Genomic DNA, 10,219 nt, shown 5'->3' on the forward strand with positions numbered 1-10,219 from the left:
TCTATTCCCATCCTATTCATGTATTTTTCAAGATGCCCCTTAAATGTCACTATTGTCCCTGCTTCCATCACCTCCTCCGGCAGCGAGTTCCAGGCACCCACTAGCCTCTGTGTAAAAAACGTGCTTCGTACATCTCCTCTAAACCTTGCCCCTCGCACCTTGAACCTATGCCCCCAAGTAATTGACCCCTCTACCCTGGGAAAAAGCCTCTGCCTATCCACTCTGTCTATGCCCCTCATAATTTTGTAGACCTCTATCAGGTCGCCCCTCAACCTCCGTCGTTCCAGTGAGAACAAGTGTAACAACAAAAGTGCAACACCATTCAGAACACTTGATTAGCATCACATCCACCACTTAAACATTCACTTCCTCTGTAACCAGCATAACATTACTGCAGTGTGTACGGTCTACCAAATGCACTGAAGTAACCAGCCAAGGTTTCAATAGCACTGAGGTGAGAGCTAGATAGAGTGCTCTTTCAGAGGCCGATATAGACTCAGTGGGTCGAATGGCCTCCTTCTGCACTTTGAACTCTATGATTCTATGATTCTATGAATAAATAAAATAATTACATTAATGGGTAAAATTGGCTCCTGACGGTCTGAGTCACGCTTTATGGTTGTAACAATGAACAGACTGCTATAGAAACACGTATAACCTGGCTCCAGACTGGCTGAAGACCTACATAATTTAGTTACATTAAAGGCATTGGAAAAATAAGAGGTGTCAATCAATTTGCAGGTTGTATTTAAAGAAGACTGTATCAGCTAGCAGAGATGGAGAAAGATTGATCTATGAAACAAAATTTGCGGAGGCAGCTCGTTCTCTGCCTTATTGTTTCATCCAGATTAATTTCTGCAGTGCTGCCTTGTTCCTGAGAGGACACCGTGTGCTGCACCGCAGCCATTCAACATTAGAAGATTCAGATGTCAAACCTGAACCAATCATCAGCATATTTATAAAACCTTTGTTATGGGGCTAAGTTTATAGAATAGTCCATGGTTTTCTAATCAGGGTATGTACCTGGGGAGTCAGAAGCTTTCCTTTGCTTTTTATTAACATTGATGCAAATTCTAAATTGTGAATGAACTATCCATATTATTTGACTCTCAGGGTACATTTTTAGGTATATGATAAATAAGCATTTTCTTTACAAACCTGTTTTATGCCTGGATAATCTTATTCGGACGATGTATGTCAGATAGGGGTTTCAATAGTGCTGAGGTGAAAAAAGGGTAGTATAAGTGTCTGGTACATGCAGGGTTAATGTGGGACTGAGTACCGTACTGTCCATATAGTGATGTAAGAAAGGACATGACCCAGACTGAGGGTCTGTGTTATGCTGAGCAGTGACATATGAACACCTAGACATGGAGATAGCTTCTTGCCTGTGCCCTTTACTGTATATATGTATATAGTTATAAGTAGTTAATAAAGACTTGCTGTTAACCTACTGAAGAATATGAGCTTCTTTAAGAGACCCATTCAATAACTAACATTCTCCCAACATGGCAGCAGCTCAGGATCAAAATCCATCAACCTCACTAAAATGCTGAAAGACTGAGAAAAAGAAAATACTTCAGTGGAAATTCTGACCTGGGACAAGCTCCCAATAGAAGCTGAAGGCGCTGAGAAAATTTGCCAGAAAATGCTCCAGAGAAAAGAGCCGAGAAGCTGAAGGCAGAGATGTCTACTGCAGTGAAAGACTTCATCGGAATTGGATTGGATTGGATTGGATTGGATTGGTTTATTGTCACGTGTTCCGGGGTACAGTGAAAAGTATTTTTCTGCCAGCAGCTCAACAGATCATTAAGTGCATGAAAAGAAAAGAAAAAGAAAATACATTATAGGGCAACACAAGGTCCACAGTGTAAATACATAGACACCGGCATCGGGTGAAGCATGCAGGAGTGTACTGCTGTTATATGAGAGTACCTTTAAGAAATGGGTGTTTAAGAAATGTATCTTTAAGAAATGGGTGTTTATCAGTGATGTCAGAGTGTGGGTGGAGCTGGACTGTCTGTGTGGTTTTTACTTTTGTTTTAGGCTGTTTGCTGCAGGGTGTGTTTTCGTTTCGTTTTCAAAGCTGGATAGCTGCAGTCACAGCCAGAAGGGATATTAGTCTCTCTCTCTGTAATCTAAAAACTGTAAATCGATCCTTTGGTGATTTAAAACTAATACTGCTTTCACCTGATGTGCTTCTGTTAAAAGTTCTTTTTTAAGTCTTATGGATGTTAAAAGGACAGCTTAAGGATTACTTAGTGTTGTAATCTTTCAGGGTTTTATTTGAATTAATGGTTCCTAAGATGTTCACTGTATGTTTTAAAAAGGTTAACTTGAGTTCATAGAATAAACATTGTTTTGCTTTAAAAAATATTTTTCCATTTCTGCTATACCATACCTGTAGAGTGGGTTGTGTGCTTCCCAAACACAATCTATTTAAAGTTGTGGGTCAGGTGAACTCCACAATACACTTTGGGGTTCTCGAAACCCTGGCCCATAACACTGTTAATCAGGTCAGTCCATAAGAAGGTCATTTGAGAGTTTCATAACAGCGGGGAAGAAGCTGTTTTTGAGTCTGTTTGTGCGTGTTTTCAGACTTTTGTATCTCCTGCCCAATGGAAGAAGTTGGAAGAGTGAGTAAGCCAAGTAGGAGGAGCTTTGATTATGCTGCCCGCTTTCCCCAGGCAGTGGGAGGTGTAAATGGAGTCAATGGATGGGCGGCAGGTTCATGTGATGGACTGGGCTGTGTTCACGACTCTCTGAAGTTTCTTGCGGTCTTGGGCCGAGCAGTTGCCATACCAGCTTCAGATCACGGAATCCACAGAGCCTGCAAAAGTGAGCTAGATCTTTGAAAGTTCCAGGCTTCAACTTGTCCTGCAAACCCTTTCACTAAGACAGTGTCAGAGTGCCATTTGATCAAACCCATCACTAAACCTTCGCTCCTGACTCAGAGCCCCAAACATGTGGCTTTCAAACTCAGAAGATCAGCAACATTTAAATCTCTTGGGTACGTTTTAATTGTCCAACTTGGAAAATAGTAAACTTACGTGCCGATTTTAATGCCTCATTGCTCGGAAAAGCAAATAACTGAACAAATAAGTTAACAGACAGCTGACCCAGGCAGCCATTGTTAAACATTTTCCTTTAAGCCGCGGGCCTCCTCGTTGTGTGGACTCCTCACCCAGTTTAAAGAGGTGCATAAGGCCCACATGACAGTGTTCAGGATGAGTTGTTTTTTTTCGGGGGTGGTAGATAGGTGTAGGTCATATGCGGGGAGGCCAGCAGATCATGTCCATATGTTTTGAACATGTCCGAGATTGAAGGGGTTTTAGACAGGATTTGCGGACGTAATGTCAAAGATTTTGGGGGTAGAGGTAGCCCCGAGTCTGGAGGTGGTGATATTTAGCGTGTCAAAGGATCCAGAAGTACAGGTGGCATCAAGGGCGGCACGGTAGCATAGTGGTTAGCACAATTGCTTCACAGCTCCAGGGTCCGAGGTTCGATTCCCGGCTTGGGTCACTGTCTGTGGGGAGACTGCACGTTCTCCCCGTGTCTGCGTGTGTTTCCTCCGGGTGCTCCGGTTTCCTCCCACAGTCCAAAGATGTGCAGGTTAGGTGGACTGGCCATGATAATTTGTTCTTCGTGCCCAAAAAGGGTAGATAGAGTTACTGGGTTATAGGGATAGGGTGGAGGAGTGGGCTTAGGTAGGGTGCCCTTTCCAAGGGCCGGTGCAGACTTTATGGGCCGAATGGCCTCCTTTTGCACTGTAAATTCTATGATTCTATGATCTATGTTGCCCATGCCTCCCTGATAGCCCAGAGACGGATTTTGTTTTGCTGATGGGATTCGGAGCTGCCGGAGGCAGGGGTATGGGTGAGTGATTTGGTAGAGTTTTTGCATTTGGAGAAGGTTAAGTTCGCCATTCAAGGTACTGAGACGGGATTCTCCTTGAGATGGAATCTATGCATGGACTTCTTTATGGAGTATTGAGTTGTCAATGGGAGAGGGGGTTGTTTTTTCAGGTTGGTTTTGGGCAGGGTTGGGTGAAAAACTAGAAAGGGGGGCCGGTGCTTGGGTGGCAGTGGTGAGTGTTTGTTGAGGGATGTGTAGGGAGGGTGTGGTTGTTTCTTGTTGCCATGATTGGCTTTTGTGTTTCTTTGTTATGTTTATATTTAAAATGCCGTCAATAAAATATTTATTTAAATAAGCGTGACATCGCCATTTTGCAGAGCCCCGTCAAAACCAGAAAATCCTTTGTTTCACAATGAACAGCAACACCACCTTGAAAGCCTGCAAGCTCTTAAAGCACATCCACAATTGAAAAATCTTCAAAATGGATCACATTTCAAAACGTCCAACTGAACTTGCACCAACCCAAGGCCATATCCAACAAGAAATGTGGCATCCTCGAGAAACAACTTTTCACATTACTCCAAAACATTGGCTCTCCGAAGAAGACCAACAGAAGACCAAATGACTGTCTTTTTATACTGATCTTGCAAGGCACTGATCAATCCGCAACCAGCCTCAAAGAACTACTAATAGCTTATGATGAATTTTTAAAATCTTCAAGCTGAGGACATAAAAAGAGGCATAGAAAACCCTCAGAAAAGCAATGAAAGGGCTAAGAAGGCATTAGGAATTGGCAATAAACACTGATCTAGGCAGTGATACCCACATCCCATGACTAAATAAATAAGAAAAAAGGAATACATTAAATTGTTGGGAGCAGAGCAGAGAAAAGCCACCAGGTTGATCCCTAGAGTCACAGATTTGAATTATGAGAGACTTGGGGCTAGATTTTCACAGAAGGTGTCGAAAGGTCAAGTCGGGAGACCTCAGAGCCCAGCTGTCCGATTTCATTTAAAAGGACTCCTGTTCACCATAATGTTTTCATTCCAGTGAGGCAGAATAGAGTTTTGTTCAGCGCCTCCAGAGGCAGGCCTGAAGCCACAGCAGAGATGACAGATGGTGAAGCCAGCAGGCCTGCTTCCATTTACTGGACCATTGACCCAGTTTTAATGATGAACATCAGGCCCTCAAATCCTCATCACTCTTCAGCCCCCACCCACTTCCCATGCTATTTCATATTCCTCATGCCTCTCCATACCGTCTCATACCCCCCTGACCACATGCATCCCCCATGGCCATTTATTCAGTATCTACATTGAGCAGACCTCAAAGGTTATATCTTTGAAATGGAAATTAAACTTCCAACAATCTGAACAAGCACTTACTCAAACACAATTCCTACTGAAAAAATATATTTTTAAAAGCTTTTCAGAAAATGTAAATCCCCTCAAGTGGTCAACCTGCTGTAAATACAAACAAATATCTATTTCACCAACTACATGAAAGAGAGATCATTCTTTAATAACTTCTTAAAATTGTCAATAAAAATGTGAACACAGCCCCTGTTGAGATAAATGGTTCTGGATATTTTGAAACTCAGCCAATAATTCACAATGGGATCAGCTATGATAACAATCCTGACCAACCCCGGGAACCTATTTAAACAGTTTAATGGAAAGTAAAAATGTTACAATAGGGTGGTAGCAATTTCTCTCCATAGAGTGAAGCTAACATGCATTATTGCAGTAGAGTGTATTTATCCTACATTTAATCATGTTATTCCCATAATGTCAGAGCTTAATTTTAAATCAGGACACAAAAGGTAAGAAAATGTTCTGTTCACCAACTTCGAATTCACTCTTTTTCTCTCTCTTGTTCTGTAAATATCGACTCTTGAAGTGAAGGATTGTAATTGAGATACCGGCAAATAAATATATAGCATACGGATCAATGTGAATGTTGTTTTGAGATAGCTTCAACAGCATTGCTTTATCATTGTATAAAACATCAATACAGAAGACAGTAAAGCAATGGCTTCACCACAAACAAGCAATAAGCTGACAAAAGATAATAGAATCAAGACAAATAGAAACCATTATAGTTAAAAGAGTGTGAGAAATGTAGCAATAAAGAGGAAATGAAATTGAAGGTTAAAAGAAATAGGTGTAGTTACCCAATCCATAATCCATGCCAGTATATTTCCCCTAATGCCATGAGCTCTATTTTGCTGACTATCCTTCTGTGTAGGACCTTATCAAATGCCTTCTGAAAATCCAAATACACCATATCCACTGGTTTGCCCTTATCTATTCTGCCAGTAACATCTTCCCAAAACTCCACCAGGTTTGGCAAACATACTCTCCCTTTTATAAATCCATGTGGACTCTGCCCAATCTCACCAATTATTTTCTAATTGTTCAGTTATTACATCCTTGCTAATCCATTCAAGCATTTCCCCTACTACTGGTGTGAGGCCAACAGGTTTATAGATCCCCGTTTTCTCTCTTCTTCCTTTCTTAAATAGTGGAGTTACGTTTACTACAGAATCTTTAGAATTTTACAAGTGCATCCATTGGGTGGAATTGTCTACCAGTATGATCCTCCAGTCTGCTGGCGCACCCACGCCTGTGGATTTCCAGATGGTGTGGGCCGGCCACAATGGGAAATCCCATTGCCCGGCTGCTGGGACGGAGGATCCCGATATCGGCAGGTGCACGCCATGCCGGAAAACGGGTCTGGCAGGACGGAGAATACTGCCCATTATCTCTACAGTCACCTCTGTCAACACTCTGGAATGTAGATTATCAGCTCCAAGGGATTTATCAGCTTTCAGTGCTATTAATTTCTCCAGCACTATTTTTTTTACTAATATTAACTTCTTTCGGATCCTCAATCTCACTATTCTCTTGGTTCCCCAATATTTCAGGCAGGTTTATTGAATCTTCCTCCATAATCACAATTATTTAGCTTCTCCTGTAATGGGACATTTGGCTTTACTAACCTTTTCCTTTTTACATTCTTATAGAAGTCCTTTTGCAGTCTGCTTTTATGCTAGTTTAATTTCATATTCAATGTTCTCTCTCTTTATCAATATCTTGCTTGTCCTTTGCTGAATTTTAAAATGTTCCCATTCCTCAGACTTACAACATTTTTGGCAAATTTATTAACCTCTTCCTTTGATCAAATATAATCATTAACTTCTCTTGTTAGCCATGGATAGATCATGTTTCTTACAGGCGTTTTCTACCTTAAAGAAATGTAGATTTGTTGCAAACCATGAATTCATTACTTAAGTGCTAGCCATTGCCTGTCTACCATCATACTTTTTAATGTAGTTCCCCAATCTACCTCAGCCAACCTGCCCCTCGTAGCTTTCTAGTTTCCTTTAATTAGCCTAAAGACCATAGATTGGGATTGAATTACATCATTTTCAAACTTCATGAAAAATTCCAGCATTATATGGTCACTTCCCCCAACAGCTCCTTTACAATTAGATTATTAATTAGCCTTTTCTCATTGCATCGTACTGGATCTCAAATGACCTGTTCTCTAGTTAGTTCCTGAACATATGGAAACCATCGCAAATATATTTCAGGAATTCGTCCTCCTCAGCAATGGTGCTAATTAGGTTTACCCAATCCCAACGTAGGTTGAAGTTCCATGAATACCGTGTTATCCTTGTGACACACACCATTACTTTCCTGATTTACGCCATGCATTACCACTACTTTTTGGAAGCCGAAAAGCAACTACTAAAGTTTGCTGCCCCTTGCTGTTTCATAGCTCTACCTAAACTGACTCTGCATCTTGATTTTCCGATTTAAGATTCCCAATCCACAAAATGCAGATCCCGTCATTTATTATCAGTGTGACCCCACCTCCTTTTCTTTCTTCCCAATCTTTCTGAAATTTTGAATATCCTTGAACATTCAGTTCCCAGCCTTGGTCACCCTGCAGCCACATCTATGTAATACATCGAAGATAGGAGCAGGAGGAGGCCTTTTGGCCCTTTGAGTTTGCTCCGCCATTCACTACGATCATGGCTGATCATCCAACTCAATAGCCTAATCCTGCTTTCTCCCCATGGCCTTTGATCCTATTCTCCCCAAGTGCTATAGCTAGCCGCCTCTTGAATATATTCAATGTTTGAGCATCAACTACTTCTTGTGGTAATGAATTCCACAGGCTCACCATTCTTTGGATGAAGAAATGTCTCCTCATCTCTGTCCAAAATAGTTTATGCTGAATCCTCAGACTGTGACCCTTGGTTCTGGACACACCCACCATTGGAAACATCTTCCCTGCATGTACCCTGTCAAGTCCTGTTAGAATTTTATAAGTCTCTATGAGATCCCCCTTCATTCTTCTGAACTCCATCGAGAACAATCCTAACTTAAGTCAATCTCTCCTCATATGACAGTCCCGCCATCCCTAGAATCAGTTTGGTAAACCTTCGCTGCACTCCTCAAGAGCAAGAACATCCTTCCTCAGAATAGGAGACCAAACTGCATACAATATTCTAGGTGTGGCCTCACCAAGACACTGTATAATTGCAGCAACACATCCCTGCTTCTGTACTCGAAGCCTCTCGCAATGAAGGCCAACATACCATTAGCCTTCTTTACCGCCTGCACCAGCTGCATGCTTACCTTCAGCGACTGGTGCACAAGGACACCCAGGTCCCGCTGCACACTCCCCTCTCCCAATTTACAACCATTCAGGTAGTAATCTGCCTTCCTGTTTTTGCTTCCAAAGTGAATAACCTCACACTTATCCAAATTATACTGCATCTGCCATTGATTTGCCCACTCGCCCAACCTGTCCAGATCATGCTATAGGCTCTCTGCATCCTCATCACAGTTGGTATCATCTGCAAACTTTGAGATGTTACATTTTGTTCCCTCATCCAAATCATTAATATATATTGTGAATAGCTGGGGTCCCAGCACCGATCCCTGTGGCACCCCACTAGTTACTGCCTGCCAATTTGAAAAGGACCCATTAATTCCTACTCTTTGTTTCCTCTCTGTCAACCAGTTTTCTACCCACCTCAATACACTTCCCTCAATCCCATGCGCTTTAATTTTGCACAATAATCTCTTATGCGGGACTTAATCAAACGGCTTCTGTAATCCAAATAAACCACATCGACCGGCTCCCAATCGACTAGTAATGACAATTAGATCACACCAATGTACTCCTATTTCTACCAATTCAATTCACCTACCTAGGACCACAGGTCCTAGAACGACTGAGATGAAGACTGTCCCAATGGTACAGCTCTCACCTTCTCCAATATTGATGTCAGTGCCCCAGGTATCAAATCCAAAGTCTTCCACACCAATCTTTAAGCCCCACATTCAACTCTCTAATTTAATTTGACCCACACTAATTTGCTTGTGGCTGAGGTAATGATCTAGAGGTTATTTAGGCAGCTCTCAGTCGTGGACCCCCGACCAAAGAGTACCCCAGGCCTGTGCGGCGCGGCTGCCCGCCCAAAACGGGGGGGGCTACCCTGTTATTTCTGTGGCCAGCATCAGCACCCCAGGCAACACTGCCCGGCCCGGAACGCAAACTGCAGCGACTGCGGGAAAAAAGGGACAGTTTGCTAAGGTTTGCCTGGCCAGGTCCAAACCCTCAAAATTACAGGCCCGACCCGCAGACTCACAGGCCCGCACATCCCGCAGTGTAGCAGCTTGCCTGCCGGCTCCACCCCCCGGACCCGTCATCGGCCTCGTGCTGTCCGTGGGGGCAGCCACCTCCTAGCCCGCACAACATCTGCGACTCACGGGGGCCGCCATCTTTTTTTTTAATTTAGAGTGCCCAATTCATTTTTTTCATATAAGGGGCAATTTAGCATGTTCAAGCCACCTATCCTGCACATCTTTGGGTTGTGGGAGTGAAACCCAAGCAAACACGGGTAGAATGTGCAAACTCCACACGGACAGTGACCCAGAGCCGGGATCGAACCTGGGACCTCGGCGCCGTGAGACTGCAGTGCTACCACTGCGCCACCGTGCTGCCCGAGGGCCGCCATCTTCGCCCACGCAGCCCGCCACGTGCGACTCGTGGGGGCCGCCATCTTGGACACCATCTTCCTCGACACCCGACACATGCGACCGACGGGGGCCGCCATCTTGGCCGCCATCTGCATCGCCTCCCGACATGTGCGACCGATGGGGGCAGCCATCTTGGGACCACCCCAGCACCTCCGACCATGCCGGCTACCTGCAACTCAGCACGGTCACCCTGGACCAGTCACAACCCAAACACCTCCGGAGATCCATGATGACCGTCCGGGTAAATGGACAGGAAACACCTTGCCTGTTCGACTCCGGGAGCATGGAGAGCTTTATTCATCCCA

This window comes from Scyliorhinus canicula, chromosome 17, assembly GCF_902713615.1.
Source record: "Scyliorhinus canicula chromosome 17, sScyCan1.1, whole genome shotgun sequence".
Classification (NCBI taxonomy): domain Eukaryota; kingdom Metazoa; phylum Chordata; class Chondrichthyes; order Carcharhiniformes; family Scyliorhinidae; genus Scyliorhinus; species Scyliorhinus canicula.